The sequence below is a fragment of the Meles meles genome, chromosome 7 (genome assembly GCF_922984935.1).
Source record: "Meles meles chromosome 7, mMelMel3.1 paternal haplotype, whole genome shotgun sequence".
NCBI classification, from domain to species: Eukaryota; Metazoa; Chordata; class Mammalia; order Carnivora; family Mustelidae; genus Meles; species Meles meles.
Window position 1 is genome coordinate 54,585,402 of NC_060072.1, and position 26,451 is coordinate 54,611,852.

The window sequence follows — 26,451 nt, forward strand, 5'->3', positions numbered from 1 at the left end:
GTTGGACTAAAAGTAATTCAGAAGAAAAGTGCTTGTCCCATTCTCTGAGGACGTGGGGCATATGGGAATGGCTCGTATATAGCAATCCTGTGTTTGTTGCATTATAACCCTGAGTGCCTGTTAACAATTTAGTACTCTCAGTTCTAAATCTACCCACACCTCTGTGCCCTGTTCTCAGACAATGGAGCAGGATCCAATAAAGTCTCTCTCTTGTCAGATCACATGAGGCTAAATTCTGTTAATAAAGGCAATGGAGAGAGACCCTGCAAGAGAAAGGGCTCTTCTTCCTGGTTTCATGGTGTTTTCAGGGTGTTTGGCCGCTATGGCTTTGTTGCCAGCTGCATGCACACAGGAAGTGTATTCAGCCTCCAGCAGGTACTTGTGGCCAGTCCCAGTCAAAGCTTCCTGCCCTTCTGCTCTGTGCCTCCTAACAGGGTTCTTTCTGCCTGCCAGTCACAGCCTGAGATCCATCCCCACCTAGTTCAGCCTGTGGACTCTGGAGCCACTCTGTCCCATGTCAACGCAGGGAGCATGTCTGCCATGAAGCTGTGTGTGGCCGCATTGTCTTCAATGACATCTAAATCCCATCTTCAGAGAGCAGATGTGGCTTCCCAGTGATCTCTCCCTGTGTACTCTCCTTTAATCCTAAGAAATTCTTTATGATTTTCTTCATTTTAATAGCCTTTCCTTCTAGTAGGCTTTCCCTTACAATTGGATAATAATGGTTTGCATCAGTCTTCCTCTGGTTTCTGTTCCTGAGTCAAGTCTCGTGGGTAATCTTGCCACCCAGGGTCGTTCAACCCTTATTTGCAGCCCCTTATTTGCAACCTTTATTTGCAGGATAAATCAATTCACTTGTAAATATGAGTGGGTTGATGACCTTATTGAAGACTTCACAATAACAGTGCCTGATATTATAATTTGTACTTTATTATTTAACAACTAACAAAAGCTTAAGAAATGTATAATATGTACCTGAGTATATATTTTTGACATTAATAAAATTAAGATGGAAAAACAGTTCTTTGACACCAAGGGGGAAACCTCAGGTGCACTTTGGGCTTTGCATGATTATGATGCAAACTGCAGGTTCCTCTTTGGTAACAAATTGAACCATTCTAGTGAATGATGCTGATAATTGGCAAGGCCACGCATGTGTGCATGCAGAGACAAGTGGAGGATAGCTCTGTATCTTCTTCTTAATTTTGTTGTGAATTAAAATTGTTCTAAAAATAGTATCTGAAAAATATCTGGGAAAATTGCATGCCTTTTGAAGAAATGAGAAATATCTTCTTTATAGATCGTGAGATAGCATGATGCCAAAATTAGGTAACTAAAATGCCTAATGCTTACAAACATATATTTTTAGATCTAAACAGTTTTCAAAGGATCTCATGTTTGAGCAAAGTTGAAAAATGGACAATTCTTGTTACTTGCTGAAAAAACTGACGACCTGAGATACAGAGAATTATATCTTATTACTCTTAAAAATATAAATCACAATATTTTGAACAATAAACAATTTATGTAAAGTAATAGTTGTACATCTGAATCTGAGTATTCCCCATATTATTCTGCTACGGTAACACTTCAACAATTGTGTTATAGAATTGTTCACATACTGTACTGATTCTTTGTAAGATTGGTCCTCTTAAGGCATAAAATACAAAAGTTTTCAAGAAACTTATGGTTTAGGAAAGAAGGCAGAGGCTTTTGGACACAGAGATGGATTAATATTGATATTCTGGGAAACCCTACTAATCCATGAAGAATGAATGAGGAGACCGAACAAACACTATGAGAAAACAGTTTTTTAGAAGTCAAATAAAAGCTCTTATTTGAATTTGTAATAACCACAGTTATTTATTCTTATTCTATAGAATCTTTCACATTTTAATATAGTGTTATACACTGAACACATTATAAAAACATCTTAGTAGGAGTAAATGAATAGAAAAACCTTACAAAGACAACGATTGGAGTGTTCTGATAATTTATCAAATGTTAATAATAGTTTATGAAATATCCATTATTGAAAAACTCCTAGAGATTCATGTGAAAAGAAGCACATCTGTAGTTTTCTTGCCCAGAACTGCTCCCATGCCTCTGCACCTGCCCACCATAGCTCAGTGATCCAGAAGCTTATAGTTTCATAATTTGGAGAAGCTGCAGAAAGCAATGGTGCTGGTGCCACAGGGGAGACTCAATCAGCAGGGAGGAAGGGACTGAAAAAGACAATTGACTTTTCAGCTCAGAGTGATGATTTTGCTTGTTAATGAATGAGGAAAACCCATATGTTGCTAGTTAGAGGTTGTGGTTTTCTGTCAAGCACTGTGACCCCCATAAATACAATAGCAAGATATTGTAAGTGAGAGTACAACAGAAGAGTTGACATGAGCTTTCTACACTCCTGACTGATGGAAAAAACCATGCACACATGGAGAGGAGACCAAGATGAGCCAGCAGAAAGTGAAAGCAGAAGGAGACTTGAGAACTGATATTCAAGTTGTGAGCACTTCCCTCTCACACTCATACACACACACACACACACACACACACACACATCACATAGCAGAAGGTACAAGCCCTACTGACTTGAGTCTTTGAACACAGTTTTTAAAAAACTTGTGGGTTTCATCTAAGCTACAAAATCACCAGGGCATGTAGGCTAAAACATAAAAATAAAGAATAAGAATTTGGGAACAGTGAACAAAAATATCAGCAGGCAGATTATAGGGGAGAAGATCCTTCAGTATAGTGTATGCAACTTACAAAAAACATAAATCTAAGAATATGAAACAGACTGAGTGTTATTTACACTGTATTACCAAAAATATTTACCTAAAAAAAAAAACAAAAACAAAAAATAGAACATGAAAAGTCACTGACAAATGTCTTTTATGCTAAGTGAAAGCATAGGTCAATATAAACTTCTATTGGGATAAGATGTTATGTTCATTAGAAGACAGTATTTTAGAGTACTGTTTATAAATATATGGAAATTACATGGGCACCTGGGTGGCTCAGTTGGTTAAACTTCTGCCTTTGGCTCATGTCATGATTCCAGGGTCCTGGGATCAAGCCCCACATTGGGGTCCCTGCTCAGTGGGGAGTCATTTCTCCCTGTGCCCATCCTCCCCGTTCACACTTGTGCTGTTTCTGTCTCTCAAACTCTCTGAAATAAATAAATAAAATCTTAAAAAATAATTATATGGTAATCATAAAGAAAACAGTTCAGATAAGTAAATGTACATTTAATGGTAAGTGGTAAGAATATAGCAAATACGAAATATCAATAGAGAAATAAAACTATATGAAATAAACCACAGAGAAATTCTTAGTTTATCATTATATACCTGAATGAAAATTCACTTCATTGGCTCTCCAGAAAATTGGAGATACAGTAGAAAAAGTATATGAAATTGAGGAAGTAATAATAGAATTTATTCATCTCATGAATGAGAAAGGAAAAGCAGAAAAATTGACAGAGACCATTAAACTAAAGAGCATTTTCACAGCAAAGGAAAGAACAAAGAAGTTGAAAAATATTTGAAAGAACAATGTGCAGAACAGGAGAAATATTGTAAACCATATATCACATAAGGGGCCAATACCCAAAATATATAAATATCACAACCAATGCAATATAAGCAAAGAAAATAATCCAATTCAGAAGTGGGCACAGGGCCTGAGTAACATTTTTCTGAAGACATAGAAATGGCCAGCCAATAGGTACAAGAAAGAAAACCACTAATCATCAGGGAAATGCAAATCAAAATCACAATAAAATATCAACTCTCACCTGTTAGAATTGCTTTTTCCAAAACCATAAGAGAATAATGGCGAGGATCTGAAGAAAAGGAAATCCTTTGGAAGAAATATAAATTGGTGCTACCACAATGGAAAATAGTACAGTGCTTTTTCAAGCAATTACAAATAAAAATACCATATTATTCAGTGATGTCACTCCTACGTATATATCAGATAAGGGTTATACATCAGGTGGAAGAAGAAAACAAGACACAAATATAGAATGAATAGCAAAATGGGAGACCTAAATCCAACTATCAAAATAATACATTCATACTAATTCAGTACATATTCTAATCAAAAGATATAAATTATCTTCCTGATAAGAAAAAAAGTATAAGATCCGTCATTATGCTTTCTGTAACACACACACTTTAGATTTGAAGGCACAAAGGATTGAAGAAAAACAACAGCAAAAGAGCTATCATACAAACAGTAACCCCATAAGTGAGTACAAATGGCTATTCTAGTATCGGACAAAGTAGCTGTTAAAACAAGAAATTTATTTCACACATTAAGGCTGTCAATACGAGAAGAAGATAAAATAATTATAAATGTATTATTCACCAAACAATGGAACCCTTAAACACATGAAATAGAAACTGACAGATTTAAACTGACATATATAGAAATTATTCTTCTAGGTCATAAATAGGGATCAAACATTGACAGGATGGAAATTTTCCAAAGTATATTCTCTGAAGACAAATCAAATTTTGTCTAAAGAAATAAATTAGAAGCAACAACAGAAAGAAATTTGGGGGATTTCCAAACATGTGGAAAAGTGACACACTTCTGAAATATTTATAGTTCAAAAATGAAATCTGTGAAAATACATTGTACTGGGTGATACAAAACTGAGAATATATCAAAAGTTTTAAGGCGGAACTAAAGTAGTGTTTGGAGATAATTCATAGCTCTGTCACTTATACCCCAAAGGAAGAATGTTATAAAATGGATGATCTGAGTAGTTTCCCTCTCAAGACACTGTAGAGAGAAGAACCTATTAAAGTTAGAAAAGAAAGAAATGATAACCACATACTAAGTAGAAAGTTCATTGTGAAGTACAAATAGTAGAGTAACTCATGGCAGCCCAAGTGGATCAATACCCAAATATCCAAGAGGATTAGCAATAGCATGGATGAGTGCACTGTAGTAGAACCAGACAACGGAACAGCAAGGAGGGGTGCCTAGGTGGTTTAGTGGGTTAAAGCCTCTGCCTTCGGCTCAGGTCAGGATCCCAGGGTCCTGGGATCAAGCCCTGTATCAGGCTCTCTGTTCAGCGGTGAGCTTGCTTCCCCCTGCTGTCTATCTGCCTGCCTCTCTGCCTTCCAGTGATCTCTCTCAGTCTGCCAAATAAATAAATAAATAAATCTAAAAAGAGAAAAAGGGAAAGAAACAGCAAGGAGTTTGGACAATTTACAACTTCATGCAACTATATGGATTAAACACAGAAGTTCAGCTTCCGCTGAAAATGCCAAAAATAAAATATGCATACTGTATCTTTCAACTTACATAAATGTTTGTAAATGGAGGTGAAAACATGAAAGGGGCATTTTGCAGTGCTGGTAATATTCATTTTCTCCTTCATATGATGGCACCACTTGAAAATTCAGCCAGCTGTTGGCATGTATTGCATGTGCAACCATCTGTATGTACATTATACCACAGTAAAATTAACATAAGAGAATACCATGAAAATATGTAAATATGTTTAAAACTAGACATAAAATTGAAAGAATCCTACCAAATACAATTTGTGAAAACCAAGACAAAAGGAAAAAATATATCAGAAGTGTCTTAACTTCTAATATAATTTAATCTCTAATTCAGAAAACTTTTCATACTCAGTTCCAGAATATTTAGATGCTTATGAGTAAATAAAGATGAAATGTTAATTAAAACCAAAAAGAAAATCTTACAATGTAGAAAAAGGGGTCTAATAAAATATGTGTTGTGTAAGAAATGGAAAATGTTCTATGCTCATGGATTGGAAGAACAAATATTGTGAAAATGTCTATGCTACCTAAAGCAATCTACACATTTAATGCAGTACCTTTCAAAATCCCATCCGCTTTTTTCAAAGAAATGGAAAAAATAATCCTAAAATTCATATGGAACCAGAAAAGACCTTGAATAGTCAGAGGAATATTGAAAAAGAAAGCCAAAGTTGGTGGCATCACAATTCCAGACTTCAAGCTCTATTACAAAGCTGTCATCATCAAGACAGTGTGGTACTGGCACAAAAACAGACACATAGATTGATGGAACAGAATAGAGAGGCCAGAAATAGACCCTCAACTCTATGATCAACTAATCTTTGAAAAAGCAGGAAAGAAAGTCCAATGGAAAAAAGACAGTCTCTTCAACAAACGGTGTTGGGAAAATTGGACAGTCACATGTAGAAAAATGGAACTGGACCACTTTCTTGCACCACACACAAAAATAGACTCAAAATGGATGAAGGACCTCAATGTGAGACAGGAATCCATCAAAATCCTTGAGGACAACACAGGCAGCAACCTCTTCCACCTCAGCCACAGCAACTTCTTCCTAGGATCATCACCAAAGGCAATGGAAGCAAGGGCAAAAAGGAACTATTGGGACTTCCTCAAGATCAAAAGCTTTTGCACAGCAAAGGAAACAGTCAACAAAACCAAAAGACAACTGACAGAATGGGAGAAGATATTTGCAAAAGACATATCAGATAAAGGGCTAGTATCCAAATCTATAAAGAAATAATCAAACTCACACACCCAAAGAACAAATAATCCAATCAAGAAATGGGCAGAAGACATGAACAGACATTTCTGTAAAGAAGGCATCCAGATGGCCAACAGACAGATGAAAAAGTGCTCCACATCACTTGGCATCAGGGAAATACAAATCAAAACCACAATGAGATATCACCTCACACCAGTCAGAATGGCTAAAATTAACAAGTCAGGGAATGACAGATGCCGGTGAGGATGTGGAGAACAGGAACCTTCCTACACTGTTGGTGGGAATGCAAGCTGGAAAACTTGGATTTTCCACTCTGGAAACAGCATGGAGTTTCCTCAAAACGTTGAAAATAGAGCTTCCCTACGACCCAGCAATCACACTACTAAGTATTTATCCTAAAAATACAAATGTAGTGATCTGAAGGGACATGTGCACCCGAATGTTTATAGCAGCCATGTCCAAAATAGCCAAACTATGGAAAGAACCTAGATGTCCATCAACAGATGAATGGATAAAGAAGTGGTATATACATACAATGGAATACTATGTAACCATCAAAAGAAATGAAATCTTACCATTTGCAACGATGTGGATGGAACTAAAGGGTATTATGCTTAGCAAAATAAGTCAGTCAGAGGAAGACAACTATCATATGATCTGCCTGATACGAGGAAGTCGAGAAACAATGTGGGGAGTTTGGGGGAGTTTGGGAGGGAGACAAACCATAAGAGATTCTTAATCTCACAAAACAAACTGAGGGTTGCCGAGGGGAGGGAGAGGGTTGTTGGGTTATGGACACTGGGGAAGGTATGTGCTATGGTGAGTGCTGTGAAGTGTGTAAACCTGCCGATTCACTGACCTGTACACCTGGGTCTAATAGTACATTTTATGTTAATTTAAAAATGTGTGCATTTTCTTGGAATACTAAAAAAAAGGAAATTACATGTCAGTCACAATTCTAAAGTGATTCTGATAATATGTAAAAATAATGAACTACAAAATAAGTATATTTATTGAGGCCATACCAAGTTGGATTTACATGAAATTCCATTAACTTAATCTGTCACATTAGCTGAGCAAAGAAGGTCAAAGGATGTGATTTCTCTGATGCAGAAGATAAAACTAATTTTCATTCTAAATTAAATAAATCATTTAGACTGATAGAAATAAAAAAGGAAATATCCATGCAAAGATCTAGAAAAGATATGATAACTCTGAAAAAGAACAAATATAAACCTACTGTTTATAAAAGGGTATTTTACAGTATGGATTGATAAAAATATATGAGATTTTTAAAATTTTTTAATAAAAATATATACAAGATTAAAGTAACTGAAGAGAAAGTGAAAAGTTTATACCCACACATATATGGAATGCAGATTTCAGCAAGGATGCTAAGTCATTCTGTGGAGAAAGTATAGTGTTACAATAAATGTTGTGGAAACAATTAGTTTCAAATGAAATTAATAATATATACTTTATACCATATACAAAAATGTTTAAAAATGATCATCTAGAGGTGCAATGATAAAATTTCAAGAATATGTATTAAGAAAAACATCTGACCTAAAGTTGGGCAGAGATTTCTTAGAGAGAAACAAAACATGATTCAAAAAAGAACAAACTGATGAAGTGTAGTTCCTTAAGATAATGTCTGGGCTTTGAAGAGCAAGGAAAGACAAGTCATAGACTGAGAGGAAATATTTACAAATAATACATCTAATAAAATACTTGCTGCCAGGATACATAAAGAATTCTCTGGGCACCTGGGTGGTTCAGTGGGTTAAAGCCTCTGCCTTTGGCTCAGGTCATGATCCCAGGTCCTGGGATCGAGCCCCGAATCAGGCTCTCTGCTCTGTGGGGAGCCTGCTTCCTCCTCTATCTCTATCTGCCTGCCTCTTTGCCTACTTGTGATCTCTGTCAAATAAATAAATAAAATCTATAAAAATAATAATAATTCTCAAAATACAATAACAAAAAGTAAAAATATAACAAATACTTCAAGATACTTCACCAAAATGCATATATTGATGGCAAATAAATACAGAGAAAGTTGCTCAACACTACTAGTCTTAGGAACATTCACATTAGAATCACTACATATCGGAATTCCTATTCCAGCAAGAAAGAGAGGATATGCTGCTAGTCCTTACTTCCTCCACCAAATACAGCTAAAATACCTGGATATTATACACAAAACAACATAACATTCAAACAGGTGATGAGAAAGCTGACAGAACTGAACACTCTAACCCCAATTAATGACACGGTGGTGAGAGCCCTAGAATTTCTCTTTGCCTCACATATCCCAGACCGGTGAGCAAACCACAGACACCAAAGTGCACAGACAAAAGGCCCCAAAATGTTTTTTCTCCCTAGTCAACATAATAGAAAAAAGGTATGCTAGAAAGACCCAACCAAACAAACAAAAAATGTAGACACTAAGTGTGTTATTTCAATCATCCACAGACTATCCAAGGGGCACAACACTCAGGAATGCAGGGGAAATCAAGACATTGAGAGATAAAGGAAAACTAAGAAAAGTGTCACCACCACACACACTCTGAAAGAACTGCTCAAGGGAATTATCCAAACAGAAATTAAATGGTAACAGAAGGAATCTTGTAAGGATCATCAGAAAGAATGGGAAAACAAAAAAAGTATAAAATTATCATTAAGTCTAAGGGACATCGCTTCAACTCTATTGTCTACATTGTTTGGTATTTGAATGAAGATCATCAGTTGAAGCAAAGTGATAACATTCATGTAATTCTCAACGTAAGTAGAGAAACATTAAAAAAAAAAGTAGATATGAGACACAGTAAAGGGACATCAAGGAAGAGAGGGCTCTATATTTTACTCACAGTGCTGTGGGTTGTGACCAACTGTGGGTTGTGACCGACTGTGTAGGCTGATATATGTTTTTATAATTATCTTTGTAAAGATATACACCATTTACATTGTTTATATGAAGCAGATTAGAACATATATGGACATATATATGACTATATATGTATAAAGTTATTTACTAAGAAAAAATCGACTTTGCTTTACATTATGCTCCATCAGCTAGGTTCATGATATAGAAAACTATAACCTTCACATTTATCTCACTGCATCGCAAATACATCACCAAAAATAAATTCCAATTGCATCAGAAACTCTAATTAAAGTGAAAAATTAATAAATAAAAAATAAAATATGGGAAATTATGTTTATGAACTTTGGCTAACTTCTAAAATAGGTTCAAATAATCACTAACACCCAAATGATATATGCAACCATGGTAATACTAAAATTCTGATCATTAAAGGGCTCCAATAGGGGAGTAAAAATGCAGTATACAGCTATTTCCATCTTGTAAACTCAAAAAGAAACTCACATTTAAAACATGATAAGGACTTCCAAGAAAACACCATCTAGGAGAAATGAGCAAGGGAAACACTTGAGTCCCTCTCACTGAATAGAACATCCTTATAACTCACAGCCCAGAAAAATGATACTGTTCTATAACCACGAGAACTTTTTGTCATAATTTTTCTCAGACCTCTGAATTTTGAATCAAGGGACTATTTTGTACAATGTATTTACACAATACATTAGATAAATGTAGGGATAATGTAATATATTGAAAGACACACATATCTATGACTGGGCAATTTCATACTAATGCTTTCAAGAAAAATATAATAATCATATGTAAATAAAATTATAATATTGCATTTATGCACTGTTATTTTGACAAATGCATTATTTACATTTCATAAATATACTATATACTGTGTAGTTATGTAAGTTATTATAAATACAATATGTAGAAAACACATAGAAAAAGTCTTTCATAAAATAATTATTCATAATACGCACATACTAAAAAGGGTGTAAGTTTCTGAGAACAGCTTTTAAAATGCCCTATACATATAAGAAAGCAGCAGTGAAAATTCATAAACTATAGACAAATGGATAGTATAGACAGATTACAAATATCAAACGAGAGCAATAGGAGACACATATAATAATGCGTACTTAATGATTCCATCAATATAAACTCCAAAAATAAGCAAAGACATTTCACAGTATTAAAATTGGCAGGGCTAATAGAGGCTCTAAACTTCTCGTTCATGATCTGATTTGTAATTATGTTTTACTGTTTTGTGATGAATACGCACAATCATATAGTTTTCTTTAAGATTTTATTTATTTACCTGACAGAGAGATCACAAGCAGGCAGAGAGGCAGGCAGAGATACAGGGAGAAGCAGGCTCCCTGCTGAGCAGAGAGCCCAATGTGGGGCTCGATCCCAGGACCCTGAGATCATGACCCGAGCTAAAGGCAGAGGCTTAACCCACTGAGCTGCCGTGGTGTCCCAATCATATAGTTTTCTTGATGTGTGGTAAAAAATGTACTAAGGTTATTTCAGGCGAAAGAGCATTTATAGAAGTATGGCTTTCTAAGAAAAGCAAGAACTAGAAATTATTAAATGTATATTAAAGGTAGAAAAATAATAAAATATCATAGAGTCAAACTATGCAATAGTAACAGACTTTAAAATGAATAAACAGAAATATGTATGACTATATGGGTGAAATCTACAAATGTAATATTAAATGATAAGCATTTAATAAAAGCTGGAAACATTTGAAACCTCACCAATTCCTCTTCATCCTCTATGTAGAGCAGGGTAGAGTTCATAGAAGCACAGAACAACCTATTCTCATTCCACTCTCATTCTTTCAGTGCTAATGTAGTAGCAATTTTTGGAATATGTAATCCACTCCTTTGGACAATGACCACATGGGTCAGCTAAAGAAAGATTATAAGATATTAGCCAAAAGGCTAAAACTTGCAAGTTTGCAACTTTCTTATTATACACATATGTATATGACATATCCATGCACCCTCACAGCTGGCAAAAATAAAACACACACACACTCCCAAAAGAGTCAGGCTTCCCTCCCCTAATTTATGTGTCCATAAAAGTCAAACACACAAAAAGCCCATATGTACATGTCATTTGAGTCACTGAACAAAACCACTTTTTTGGAATTATATAATGATTTATCTCTTATCATGTCATAGCAGGAGGAAATTTGAAGCAATTGGTAACAATGGGTATGTTAATTTTAAAGATTTTTTATTATTAATAATAATAATTAATAGTAATTAATTATAAATATCAATATAAATATCAATAATTATTGAGAGAGAGACAGTGAGAGGAAGCATGAGAGAGGAGTAGAACAGAGGGAGAAGCAGACTCCCTGTGGAGCTGGGGGCCCGGTATGGGACTAGATTCTGGGACTCCAGGATCATAAACTGAGACAAAGGCTGTTGCTAAACCAACTGAACAACCCAGGTGCCCAGTGGGTATGGTAATTTTAAATGAGAATTTCTTCATATTGTTGCATAAGAAGGAATACTCTCTTATAATCATTACTTATTAATGTCCATTTTCTGCATTTTATAATATATGTTTCCCCTCAAACTCTATGATTTTTCACAGCCTAGATGGAGACAAAATATAAACGGCACTACTATCAGAACTATGAAAATCATTACATACATTTCTGGATTCTTGTAACTGGGTATGAATTGTTCTGCTGTGGTGTTCCACTACCTAAAAATAAAAATTAATCCTTGTAATAATTCTAGTTTTTCTGTTTGAAACTTGGTGTTCTTTTTATGATTAGAGTATTCTGGAATAAAATTGATTGACTAAAATTAACATTATCATTAAGATTTGAGGGTAAATCAATCCAAAAGCTTAAACAACCAAACATCGGCATCTCTTAGAGTATTTTGTTTAGCCAGTCTCAAGAATTAACTTGTGTTTTTCAATTATGAATATATGTATATTTACTACAATCATTGTTATTTATACTTTTGAGAAATTCAGAATAAGCATTGCACATTAGGCTAAACGCATACATGAAAAGGAAAGTTCCACTCCCTCATACTTGAAATGCTTAGAGGCACTGATGATCATTAAAATGAAAAGATTTCTCATAATCATTCAAAGATTTACTCACAGGGAAGAGAACTTATCATTCTTGCTACAATGTAGGTAAAGACAAGGCAGGTGGTTCCCAAAATCCCAGCAAGGAGCTTTTCTAGAGATGACGACAAATTTGTGGGGAGACAAATGAAACAGTGGGAAAGGATGGGTGGATGAAGACTAAAGTTTATACAGTTTACATACAAGAGAATCAAAGATTCACAGGGAATCATAGGTATAAACATGGACCACAAACCCATATCTACCATTGTAATCTTCCTCACAATATATCATTTCACTGTCAGTAAGCATAATGCGTCATGAGTTGTTGATCAAGGACTATGAATTTCAACAATGCTGGAGTGAATTAGTCCCCAGCTTTCAAAAACTTATTCCAGCTTCAAGTTCATCATGATTCTCACAAATGAAAAATATATGAAATCATTCTCTACTCTTTCCCACACATCTGTACCCCAAGTTCACATCCTAGAGTAGTTGTACTGTGTGCCTTACTGTGTGCTTTATTTTTGCAGTGGTAGTTCTTGTCATTCCCTTGTAGATCCTCAGAAGCATTTTGAAGATTTAGTTCTGCACAGATGATTTCCTGCTCAGTTACTGAATTAGAGCTTTTAGAATCTAATTACTGAATTAGAGCTTTTAGAATCAGTTACCAAATTAGAGCCTTACCTTTCGACTGTTGTCTTCTTGAGTTCTTAGCCAGATTTGGTTCTGAGATGTTTTCTCTCTGGTTATTCATTTCAGCAGCAGAGAGATCTCAAGGCCTGTGTTGTATAGAAACTGGACTTATGTAGTTGACAAACAGTGTAGGTAGTGACAAGAGCCCTGCTAGAGTCTCACTGGGTGGAGTGTGAGGTAAGTGGTAACACTCCTTTGTAGCTGAATGATGTAAAATTCTGGTTCTGATTTCCTCAGAGCTTGAAATAAGTGTTTCATTAGAGAATAACTGATTCTTAAAGTGGTATTTTATGTTTGATAAAATATTATTGGTTGTAGCCACAAAAAGCAACAATCAGTGAAGAATAAAGAAACACGTAAAGAATGATGCTCTTATTAGTGTACTGTCAGATTCCATAGACACACAGTAGGAATAACAGGGTTAAAAATAAAATGCTGTTATTAGGAAATAATAAGATGAATTTTTACAGCAATTTTTAAAATCCATGAAAGGTTAAAGATTGTTCTGAAGTTGAGTGAACAGTGGTGATAGCATATACAGGAACTTTCTGAAGTAAATTACTTTTATTTGGTGACTTATGTATACTTAGTAAAAGGGGATGAGGTCTTATTAAATGACCTTATATATTTTTTAATTAATTTATTTATTTGTATTTGCTTATTTACAGCATAACAGTGTTCATTGTTTTGGCATCACACCCAGTGCTCCATGCAGTACGTGCCCTCCCTATTACCCACCACCTGGTTCCTCAACCTCCCACCCCCCCCTCCTGCCGCCCCTTCATAACCCTCTGGTTGTTTCAGAGTCCATAGTCTCTTATGGTTCATCTCCCCTTCCAGTTTCCCTCAACTCCCTCTCCTCTCCATCTCCCCATGTCCTCCATGTTATTTGTTATGCTCCACAAATAAGTGAGACCATATGATACTTGACTCTCTCTGCTTGACTTATTTCGCTCAGCATAATTTCTTCCAGTCCTGTCCATGTTGCTACAAAAGTTGGGTATTCGTCCTTTCTGATGGAGGCATAATACTCCATTGTGTATATGGACCACATCTTCCTTATCCATTCATCCGTTGAAGGGCATCTTGGTTCTTTCCACAGTTTGGCGACCGTAGCCATTGCTGCAATAAACATTGGGGTACAAATGGCCCTTCTTTTCACTACATCTGTATCTTTGGGGTAAATACCCAGCAGTGCAATTGCAGGGTCATAGGGAAGCTCTATTTTTAATTTCTTCAGGAATCTCCACACTGTTCTCCAAAGTGGCTGCACTAACTTGCATTCCCACCAACAGTGTAAGAGGGTTCCCCTTTCTCCACATCCTCTCCAGCACACGTTGTTTCCTGTCTTGCTAATTTTGGCCATTCTAACTGGTGTTAGGTGGTATCTCAATGTTGTTTTAATTTGAATCTCCCTGATGGCTAGTGATGATGAACATTTTTTCATGTGTCTGATAGCCATTTGTATGTCTTCGTTGGAGAAGTGTCTGTTCATATCTTCTGCCCATTTTTTGATATGATTATCTCTTTTGTGTGTGTTGAGTTTGAGAAGTTCTTTGTAGATCCTGGATATCAACCTTTTGTCTGTACTGTCATTTACAAATATCTTCTCCCATTCCGTGGGTTGCCTCTTTGTTTTGTTGACTGTTTCCTTTGCTGTGCAGAAGCTTTTGATCTTGATGAAGTCCCAAAAGTTCATTCTTGCTTTTGTTTCCTTGGCCTTTGGAGACATATCTTGAAAGAAGTTGCTGTGGCTGATATCGAAGAGGTTACTGCCTATGTTCTCCTCTAGGATTCTGATAGATTCCTGTCTCACGTTGAGGTCTTTTATCCATTTCGAGTTTATCTTTGTGAACGGTGTAAGAGAATGGTCGAGTTTCATTCTTCTACATATCGCTGTCCATTTTTCCTAGCACCATTTATTGAAGAGACTGTCTTTTTTCCATTGAATATTTTTTCCTGTTTTGTCGAAGATTATTTGACCATAGAGTTGAGGGTCCATATCTGGGCTCTCTACTCTGTTCCACTGGTCTATGTGTCTGTTTTTATGCCAGTACCATGCTGTCTTGGTGATCACAGCTTTGTAGTAAAGCTTGAAATCGGGTAACGTGATGCCGCCAGTTTTCTTTTTGTTTTTCAACATTTCCTTAGCAATTCGGGGTCTCTTCTGGCTCCATACAAATTTTAGGATTATTTGCTCCAGCTCTTTGAAAAATATCGGTGGAATTTTGATCGGAATGGCATTAAAAGTATAGATTGCTCTAGGCAGTATAGACATTTTAACAATGTTTATTCTTCCAATCCAAGAGCATGGAACAGTCTTCCATCTTTTTGTGTCTTCTTCAATTTCTTTCATGAGTGTTCTGTAGTTCCTCGAGTACAGGTCCTTTACTTCTTTGGTTAGGTTTATGCCCAGGTATCTTATGGTTCTTGGTGCTAGAGTAAATGGAATCGATTCTCTAATTTCCCTTTCTGTATTTTCATTGTTAGTGTATAAGAAAGCCACTGATTTCTGTACATTGACTTTGTATCCTGCCATGTTACTGAATTGCTGTATGAGTTCTAGTAGTTTGGGGGTGGAGTCTTTGGGGTTTTCCATATAAAGAATCATGTCATCTGCGAAGGAGAGAGTTTGACTTCTTCCTTGCCAATTTGGATACCTTTTATTTCTCTTTGTTGTCTGATTGCCATTGCTAGAACTTCTAATACTATGTTGAACAAGAGTGGTGAGAGTGGGCATCCTTGTCGTGTTCCTGATCTCAACGGGAAGGCTGCAAGCTTTTTCCCATTGAGGATGATATTTGCTGTGGGTCTTTCATAGATAGATTTTATGAAGTTCAGGAATGTTCCCTCTATCCCTATACTTTGAAGCGTTTTCATCAGGAACAGATGCTGGATTTTGTCAAATGCTTTTTCTGCATCAATTGAGAGGACCATGTGGTTCTTCTCTCTTCTCTTATTGATGTGTTCTATCACACTGATTGATTTGCGAATGTTGAACCAACCTTGCAACCCAGGGATGAATCCCACCTGGTCATGGTGGATAATCTTTTTAATGTGCTGCTGGATCCTGTTTGCTAGGATCTTGTTGAGAATCTTTGCATCCATATTCATCAGTGATATTGGTCTGAAATTCTCCTTTTTGGTAGGGTCTTTGCCTGGTTTGGGGATCAGGGTAATGCTGGCTTCATAAAAAGAGTCTGGAAGTTTTCCTTCTGCTTCAATTTTTTGGAACAGCTTCAGGAGAATTGGTGTTATTTCTTCTTTGAAAGTTTGGTAGAATTCCCCAGGGAATCCGTCAGGTCCTGGGCTCTTGTTTTTTGGGAGGTTTTTGATCACTGCTTCAATCTCATTACTAGATATCGGTCTATTCAGGTTGTCAATTTCTTCCTGGTTCAATTTTGGGAGTTTGTAGCTTTCCAGGAATGCATCCATTTCATCTAGGTTGCTTAGCTTATTGGCATATAACTGTTGGTAATAGTTTCTGATGATTGTTTCTATTTCCTTGGTGTTAGTTGTGATCTCTCCCTTTTCATTCATAATTTTATTAATTTGGGCTTTCTCTCTTTTCTTTTGGATTAGTGTGGCCAATGGTTTATCGATCTTATTGATTCTTTCAAAAAACCAGCTTCTAGATTCATTGATACATACTACTGTATCTCTCGTTTCTACCTCATTGATCTCTGCTCTAATCTTGATTATTTCCCTTCTTGCATGTGGAGTTGGTTTGATTTGTTGTTTATTCTCCAGTTCTTTAAGGTGTAGAGACAGCTGGTGTATTCTGGATTTTTCAATGTTTTTGAGGGAGGCTTGGATGGCTATGTATTTCCCCCTTAGAACCGCCTTTGCTGTATCCCATAGGTTTTGGACCGAGGTGTCTTCATTCTCATTGGTTTCCATGAATTGTTTAAGTTCATCTTTGATCTCCTGGTTGATCCAAGCATTCTTAAGCAAGGTGGTCTTTAGCTTCCAGGTGTTTGAGTTCCTTCTGAACTTTTCCTTGTGATTGAGCTCCAGTTTCAAAGCATTGTGATCGGAGAATATGCAGGGAATAATGTCAGTCTTTTGGTATCGGTTGAGTCCTGCTTTGTGACCCAGTATGTGGTCTATTCTGGAGAAGGTTCCATGTGCACTTGAGAAGAATGAGTATTCTGTTGTTTTAGGGTGGAATGTTCTGTATATGTCTATGAGGTCCATCTGGTCCAATGTTTCATTCAATGCTCTTATTTCTTTATTAATTTTCTGCTTCGATGATCTGTCTATTTCTGAGAGAGGCATATTAAGATCTCCTACTATTATTGTATTCATATCAATATGGCTCTTTATCTTGATTAATAGTTTTCTTATGTAATTGGGTGCTCCCATATTGGGGGCGTAGATATTCACAATTGTTAGATCGTCTTGGCGGATAGTACCTTTAAGAATTATGTAGTGTCCTTCTGTATCTCTGACTACAGTCCTTAGTTTAAAATCTAATTTATCTGATATGAGAATTGCTACTCTGGCCTTCTTTTGAGGCCCATTAGCATGAAAGATGCTTCTCCATCCCTTCACTTTCAGTCTGGGTGTATCCTTAGGTTCAAAATGGGTCTCTTGTAGACAACATATGGATGGGTCCTGTCATTTTATCCAATCTGCAACCCTGTGTCGTTTTATGGGCGCATTTAGGCCATTCACATTGAGAGTGATTATTGAGAGATAGGTTTTTATTGACATCGTGTTGCCTTTGAAGTCTTTCTGTCTATAGATTGTTTCTATATTTCTGTTCAATGATATTCTTAGGATTTTTTCTCTTTTATAGGACCCCCCTTAATATTTCCTGCAGTGTCGGCTTGGTGGTTGCATAGTCTTTTAAGCCTTGCTGGTCTTGGAAACTCTTTATCTCTCCATCCATTTTAAATGCCAGTCTTGCTGGATAGAGTATTCTTGGTTGCATGTTCTTCTCATTTAGTACTCTGAATATATTTTGCCAGCCCTTCCTGGCTTTCCAGGTCTCTGTGGAAAGGTCTGACGTTATTCTAATGGGCTTTCCTCTGTATGTAAGAAGCTTCTTTGTCCTAGCTGCTTTTAAGAGGGTCTCTCTTGAAACATAATTCCCCATTTTAACTATAAGGTGCCATGAGGACTTTCGAGAATCTAAAATCTTGGGAGGAAATCTTTCTGCCTCTAGTACATGAATGTTGTTTCCATTCGTGAGATTGGGAAATTTTTCATAGACAACTTCTTCCACTATATCTTCTAGACTTCTTTCTTTTTCTTCCCCTTCAGGGATTCCAATAATTCTGATGTTGGAATGTTTCATGGCATCGTTTATTTCCCTGATTCTGTTTTCGTGGCTTCTGAGCTGTTTGTTCCAGGCTTCCTCCTGATCCTTTCTCTCTATCTGTTTGTCCTCCAGATCACTAATTCTATCTTCTGTCTCAGTTACCCTAGCTTTTAGAGAGTTTAGATTGGATTGGAACTCATTGAGAGCATTTTGAACATCATCCCTGGTGGCTTTCAGTTCTGCCCTAACATTGTGAACATCATCCCTGGTGGCTTTCAGTTCTGCCCTAATCAATTCTGTTTGGTCATCCATGGCTTTCTCCAACCTAGCTATTGCCTGGATAATTGTTAGTCTGAATTCCTTTTCTGACATATTGTCTATGTCGATAGCCATTAGTTCTGTTGCAGAAGGCCCATCCTCTGTTCTTCTGTTGGGTATTCCTCCTCCTAGTCATTTTGGTAAGAGATGACTAAACAGATGCAGCTGGACTTATCGATTGTGGTGCAGTCAATGTGCACCCTGGAACGCTTCTGTGCAATCAGGATTCCCCACCCAAATGAGAGAAAAAAGAAAAGAAAAAGAAATAGAGAAGAAGAAAGAAAAAAAAGGGGGAAAGAAAAAAGGAAAAAAAAAAGAGAGAGAGAGATAGGAAAAAAAGGGAAGATACAAGAGAAGGCTCAGCCCAAATGGGCCACAAGGTAAGATTTGTGGAGTATACAAACAAAAACAGACAGACAAAAAGAGCGATAAAAGTATATGACAAGAGAAAAAAATATGTATATATAAGCAAAAAAAAGGGAAAAACCTCCTCAGAAAGAACCCCAAGTATAAGATTTATATATTTTCAGGACAGACACAAATTCACAGAAACACTGACAGAAGGAAAAATTGGGAGAATGGTTATAGATTCTCAGTGTGGGTGAGGAAGGTTATTTTGATTCTTCCTGAAGGTATCTTGATGTTTTTGTTAAGGGACTCAACTTTCCTAAGTTACAGGGGGATTAGAAACTGGTTTGCCTATAGGGGTAGCATTGATTGGGGAAAGGGGATTACCTTGACGTTTAACTCTATATGTATAGTAGAAAATAAAAATCATAAAAAGAATAAACTAGACTAAACTAAGTTAAAATTAAAAAAGAATTAAAAAAAATAGAAAAACAAAAGAAAAACACGGGTGTATGTATCAAAAAGTTCAGGTTAGAAGGTTATTAAAGAATTTGATGTACTGGACATCTCAGTGTGATGGTAAATAGGTTAAAAAATTATGTGTATGTATAAAAAAAAAAAGAACCAGAATATTGGCAAAGAGTTAAAAATAAAAGTTGTATTTATGAAGTAGTGGTGGTTGTTCTCTTGTAGTCTTTTTTTTTTTTTTTCTTCCTTCCTGGTTGGTTTTCTGGGGGAGGGGCCTGCCACGTGGGTTTTCAGACAATGATGTTCCCTGAGTTAGGTCCTCCCACTCCCCTCAAGGAGGTGAGCTCTTTTTTTTTTTTCAGGAAACTGTTTTTTTTTTTTTCAGCCTTTTGTTCTCTGGGGGTTTTTATGTTCTTTCATCTGCTTTCTCTCGCCTTGACAGCTTTTGATGGTTTTTGGAGGTTTAGAGGAGAGCAAACAGCACCCCAACCTCCCTCTCAAAGAGATGCCTCAGACTGTTTTGCAAAAGCTGCTGGCAGAGTTGGTTCTGAGTCACTGTCCCTGGGGATGCAGGAGCTCCTCGTTGTACCCAAAACCAGGGCAGCGGTGGCTGTCTAGACAGCTCCAGACCGCCAGAGAGGTTCGGAGCAGAGATCGCGCACTGAGATTTTCCCACTGTCCCGGGCTGGAAATGTCTGTTTTTTCCGGCTGCCAGAGCTCCAGGCTAGCGCCTATGAGCACCTATCCCAAGGGAGGGTGTGGGACGTGCACGTTTCAGGATTGCCGTCAGGCCAGGCTCCCAGCCCCTCACTGGAGCCAGACCCCACTCGTTCTCGGGCGCGCTGGCGTTCAGGTGCACTCGCGGCTCAGGGACGGAGACCTGATTTCTCCGCCGCACTCTCTCTGGCTCCGCGCCAGGGGAGGCTGTCCTGGGTCCGGGGACTTAGGTCCCTGACCCTAACCGCCCAGGTTCCCACTATTACCCCCCCCCCCCCACCGCGATCCTTTGCTGTTTGTTTTTTGAGTGCTTTCAACCAGACTCCAAGTTAATGCTGGTCCCCAGACGCAGAGCACTCTCATGTTGGGGTGTTACTTTCCAATCGGTCACCTCTGGTGGCTCCCTCCCCCTTTTGTTTATCTTCCGATATCAGTCCCATGCTCCCAGTCTGCTTTACCTGCCACTGGCGTCTTCTGCTCCAGTAGAGATCCAGACATGTATAATTCTGATCTCAGGCTGATTTCATGGGTGGTCGGAGTTCTTTGGTAGGTAATCAGCTCACTTTGGGGTACAGGTTGAAATGGTGCCTCCTCCTACTTCCCCGCCATCTTGACTCCATGATCTTATATTTTGAATGATTGTAGAATTCTGGAAATCATTCAATTTTAAAGAAATACTGTATATGGTGAAAAATACTACATGACACACTAAACTTATCCAAAACCTAAACAATACTGCTAAAAACCAAAAGAAGACAATAACAGAAAAGATTTCTAAAAATCCTTATTTGACACCAGAAAAGGATAATTGATAATGGCCAACATATGCAAGTAAAAAATGGTAAACAAAAGTAGAGATCATTTGTGGAAGAATGGTATGAACTCAGAAGCAATCTATCACTGTCAAAGGAGTAACTTTAGCTTTATTGTGCAAACAATTGTAATAACTCAAATAAACATAATTTAATAATTCACATAATTAGCTCTGCAGTCAGTTAACTCTAGAATCCCCTCTGGCTCTCAGCATTACAATGTGTGATCTTTTAAAAGTTACTTTGTGTCTAGCTACCTAGTTTACTAATCTATAATTGAGATAAAAATATGTAAGCTCTAATACACATAAAACACTTAGGATTCATGCAGGCTTTTCTAAACTCTTAATAATATGCTAGTTATTTTATTACTGTTTTTAACCCAATTGCCATACTATTGTTTCTGATTCATATCATACTATGTACCATGATTCACAGGGCTGTCTTCATCAGTGTGGTAAAAGCTTTTGCAATGTTTGGTTCTTATTTTTTAGGAACCTTGTCATTATCTATAGGTAAGCTTATTTAGCATATTAGGAAAGTTACCTCCTCCTGATATTAGGAAAAATTAAACAGTTTTATTTAAGAAAGGATATGAAGAATTATATTTGACCTTCATGATTGCATGATTTTATTTCAAGAATGTATTTTTAAAGGCTGGCTAAATATCAAGTAATATATGAAATTATTCCTATGTTGATGACAAATGCAAATTAACTGTTCCTTATCATGCATGATGTTTATGAGATTTCATGTGAAATTATATGGATTTATAAACCCTTATCATGTGTGTGTGTATACACTTGACTACTTCTCCACAAGCAAGAATATGAGTATTTTAAGATATTCTCTGACATATATCATATTTCTTCCTGAAATATTCTTTCCCCTGAGTTGTTGGAATAGAGTTAACCAGTGTTCTCTGTGATTTCACTGTGTATTAGTTGTATCTATCCAGCATCTGTATCTCCCACTAAGTGAGGTGGCTAGGAGAGAGACAGCAGAGGAGTGACACATACCTTCTGTTGGCCAGAGACTCCGGCATCTTCCAGGGGGAGACCAAGTTGCTCTTGTAAACAGACAGTATCTGTGGTCTTCACAGACTGCCAGCCCTGTGAGTGCTCAGAGTGAGGCAATAGTGGAACAAGTAGATTTCTCATCAATGTGTCGCTTAAAATTTGAACAGGAAACACTTACACTTGGGCTATTTTGAAGATACTTTATCTCATCACACACCTCCAGAATGTCTGAGACTTTCAGCTTGTGGTGTGTCAGTTAATTGCGACGTGACTCTGAGAAATGTTTATGTTCCACAAGATACTGGGGTCAGAGGCTTGACCACCCATGCTGTTAACTTGCTTCTTTCTCAGTCACAAATGCTGAGACCTGAAAATTCAGGTCTTTCAAGAGTATCTTAGATGTGTCAGTTCTATTTTTACACATTGCTAAGTCTTGGCATAACGTGCTTCTTTCCCTTACACTCTCCTTATGTCATTTGTATTATAATGGGAAAAATCTGAAAACATCATCCCATTAGAATAGGAAACTACTGATATTTATCTCCAACTATTTTGAGTAATACTACCTTTTCAACTTCATGGTAACTGTTGCTATTATCAGTTCCCAAACTCTTCTTCTCAATTTCTCTGCCCTAGTTCTTTAGATTCCTACCTTCAATTTTATTATTTGTAATAATTATTTAAATTTCACGTGATAAAAAATAATATCTCTGGGAAGGGTAAAACATTAGACATTATTCAACTATATCACCATAGCAGAGGTTACAATGTTATGTAACTACTCATGACATTATTTATTGATTCATCCTTCAATCATAACCAGCTATCTCTTTTTGTAAAAGGACGTTTGTCAATAAATGACAAAAAACAAATTTGAAGAACGTAGGGGGAAACAAAGCTAATTTTTAAGCATTGCTCTTAACCAAAAAAATAAGACAGCAGAAAATGTAGACTTTTAAAGCAAAGATATATGACTATGAACTCCAAAGGACATAAGGACATCTGTGTGTCTCAGTAGGTTAAGGATCTGCCTTTGGGTCAGGTCTTGATCTCAAGGTCCTAGGATTGAGCCCCATGTTGGGCTTCCTGCTCAGTAGGGAACCTGCTTCTCCCTCTGCCCTTCCTCTGCTCTCTCTCTTGTGCTCTCTTTCTCAAATAAATAAATAAAATGTTTTTAAAAAAGAAAGAAAACTTCGTATTATCTAGTTTGCATTAAAGGCAATTCTTTTCATCATTCCTCCTCTTGTATCATGAATTGGGTTAATGTGTACCTATCATTCCTAAAGAACTTAAAAACAGAAGTGTCAATTCCACTTCTGGGGATGACATACCCCCTTTTTGCCTTTTGCTTAGTGCACTTAGTGGATATTATGTGTTTTACACATCGAAGGGTTGTCGTAACTCTGTGTGGAGCAAGTGTATTGCCAGCAGTTTTCCAACAGCACCTTCTCACTTCATGTGTCTGTTTTCACATTTTGGTAATTCTCACATCTTTGCAACTTTCCTATTATTACTAAATTTATTATTGTGATCTGTGACTTGTGATTACAACTTGCTCAAAACTCAGGTGATGATTAGCATTTTTCAGCAATAATATATTTTTTAGGTAAAACATGTACTTCCTTTCCTTAGACATAATGCTCCTGTACACTGAATAGAATACATTATAGTGTAAACATAACTTTCATATGCACTGGGAAACCAAAAATCCATATGGCCGGGTTATTGTGACATTTGCTTTATTGCACTGGTCTGGAACTAAACCCACAGTATCTCCAAGGTACGCAGCATATATCCAAAGGAAAGGACACCACTCTCTGAAAGAAAGGTCAAATTGCAGCATCAGTCATATTAGCTACAGTAGAGAATCACCCTAAGTGTCTACCTCAGAAAGATAGATATAGACAATGTGGCATATGTGCAGCAGGTTATTATTCAGACATGAAAAAAAGAAATCTTGTCATTGGCTTTTTGTTTGGTTGGCTGTTTTTTTTTTTTTTTTCATTTTTATTTATTTATTTTTTTTTTCCATTTCAAGTGTAGAATTTAGTGAATAATCACTTACATAAAATACCTAGTGGTCACCATGACAAGTGCACTCCTTAATACCCATCACCTATTTAACCCTTCCCCTGTCCCTCTCCCCTCCAGTACCCCTCAGATGGGTTGCCTCTCCTTTTTTTCCCCCATGTTCAATCATTTTCTTTCTTAAATCCTGTATACAAGTGAAATCATATGGTATTTGTCTTTCTCTTACTGACCTTTTAAACTTACCATAATACTCTCTAGCTCTATCCAAGTTGTTGAAAAGTCAACATTTCACTCTTTTTGGATGGTTGGGTAACATTCCATGGTAGATATGTGACCCCTTGTCTTTATGCATTCTTCAGTTGATGGGCATTTGGGCTCTTTCTGTAATTTTCCTATTGTGGATAATGCTGCTATAAACATTGGGTGTGTGAATTCATTCCAATCTGTATTTTTGTATCCTTTGGGTAAATATCAATTAGTGCAATGGCTGGAGTATAGGGTAGTTCTATTTTTAACTTTTTTTTTATAATTTGTAATATTTTATTTCACTTACAGCATGGAAGTCTTTAATTCTGATAAAGTATAATTTACATATATGTTTTATTATGTCACTTTTGCTTTTGGTGTTTTTTCCAGAAGTCTTTGAGTAAGGGCAAAATAATTTACTTCTATATTGCATTCTAGGAGTTTCTTTTTTTTCTTTCTTTTTTTTTTTAAATAGAATGTTCCTTTTTTGTAGAATAGATAAAATTTATTGTGTCTTTTACCCTGGGTTTTGTTTTTGTTTTTGTTATTTTTTTATTTTTTTAATTTATTTATTTTTTTAGCATAACAGTATTCATTGTTTTTGCACAACACCCAGTGCTCCATGCACTTTTTAACTTTTTGAGGAACCTCTGTACTGTATTTCAGAGTGGCCACACCAGTTTGCATTCTCACCAACATTGTGGGAGGGCTCCCCTTCTCTGCTTCCTGTCCAGCACCTGTTGTTCCCTGTGTTGTTGATTTTAGCTATTCTGACAGGTGTGAGGTCGTGTCCCAGTGTACTTTTGATTTGTATTTCCTTGATGATGAATGATGTTCAGCATCTTTTCCAGTGCCTGTTAGCCATCGGGAAATCGTCTTTGGAAAAATGTCTCTTCATGTCTTCTACATATTTTTTACATGGATTAGTTGTTTTCTGGGTAAGTTTACAACTTGAGTTTTATAACTTCTTTACATATTTTGGATGCCATTGCATTAACAGAGATGTCATTTGCAAATATCTTCTCCCATTTCATAGACTGTGTTTTAATTTTATTGATTACTTCCTTTGCTGTGCAAATGCCTTTTATCTACAGCTTTTTAATACAACTTGAAGTAAGTAATTGGGATGTCTCCAGCTTTGCTTTTACTTTAAGGGTTTTTGGCTATTGGATGTCTTTTGGGAACCAAACAAATTTTAGGATTGTTTGTTCTAGCTCTGTGAAAAAGGTTGTTGTTATTTTGATGAGGATTGCAGTAAGTATGGAGATTTCTTTGGGTACTATATACATTTTAATAAAGTTTGTTCTTCTGATCCATGAGAATGGAATATTTTTATATTTCTATGTGTCTCCCTCAATTTCTTTCATTAGTATTTTATACTTTTCTGAGTATGGCCCTTTCACCTCTTTGGTTAGTTTTATTCCTTGGTAACTCATGATTTTGGTGCAGTTAAAAATGGGGTTGATTCCTTGATTTCTCTTTCTGCTGCTTCGTTACTGGAGTATAGAAATGGAACAGATTTCGGTACATCGAATTTAACTCTGTGACTCTACTGAATTACTGCATCAGTTCTAGCAATTTCTTGTTGCAGTCTTTTGGGTTTACTCTATACAATATCATGTCATCTGCAAATAGTGAAAGTTGGACTGCTTCCCTGCTGATTTGGATGCCTTTTATTTCTTTGTGTTGTCTGACTGCTGACACTAGGACCAACAGTACTATGTTAAATAATAATGGTAACAGAGGACATCCCTATCTGTTACTGAATGTGGAAGAAAAGCTCTCAGTTTGTCCCCATTGAGGATGATATTAGCTATTCATGGTTCATATGTGGTCTGCATTACTTTGAAGTATGTTCTCCTTATCCCTCTATTACTGAGGGACTTTTAATCATGAGTGGTTCTTGCATATTGTCAAATTCTTTTTTTTACATCTATTGAAATGATCAAATTGCTCTTAACCTATTTTTTTAATCTAGTGTAGGACATTGTTTGCTTTGTG

The 26,451-nt window shown here is 36.6% G+C and overlaps 1 long non-coding RNA gene and 1 pseudogene across 1 annotated transcript; both read right to left on the reverse strand.

The window, feature by feature from the left end:
- LOC123946835 overlaps positions 1-26,451 on the reverse strand; it is a 122,819-nt pseudogene that overhangs the window by 60,180 nt on the left and 36,188 nt on the right.
- LOC123946837 lies at positions 11,285-13,272 on the reverse strand. Its single transcript, XR_006819664.1, has 4 exons — positions 13,217-13,272; positions 12,564-12,644; positions 12,098-12,151; positions 11,285-11,337 (listed from the first exon to the last, which is right to left on the reverse strand). It is a non-coding gene; the product is annotated as an uncharacterized LOC123946837 (long non-coding RNA).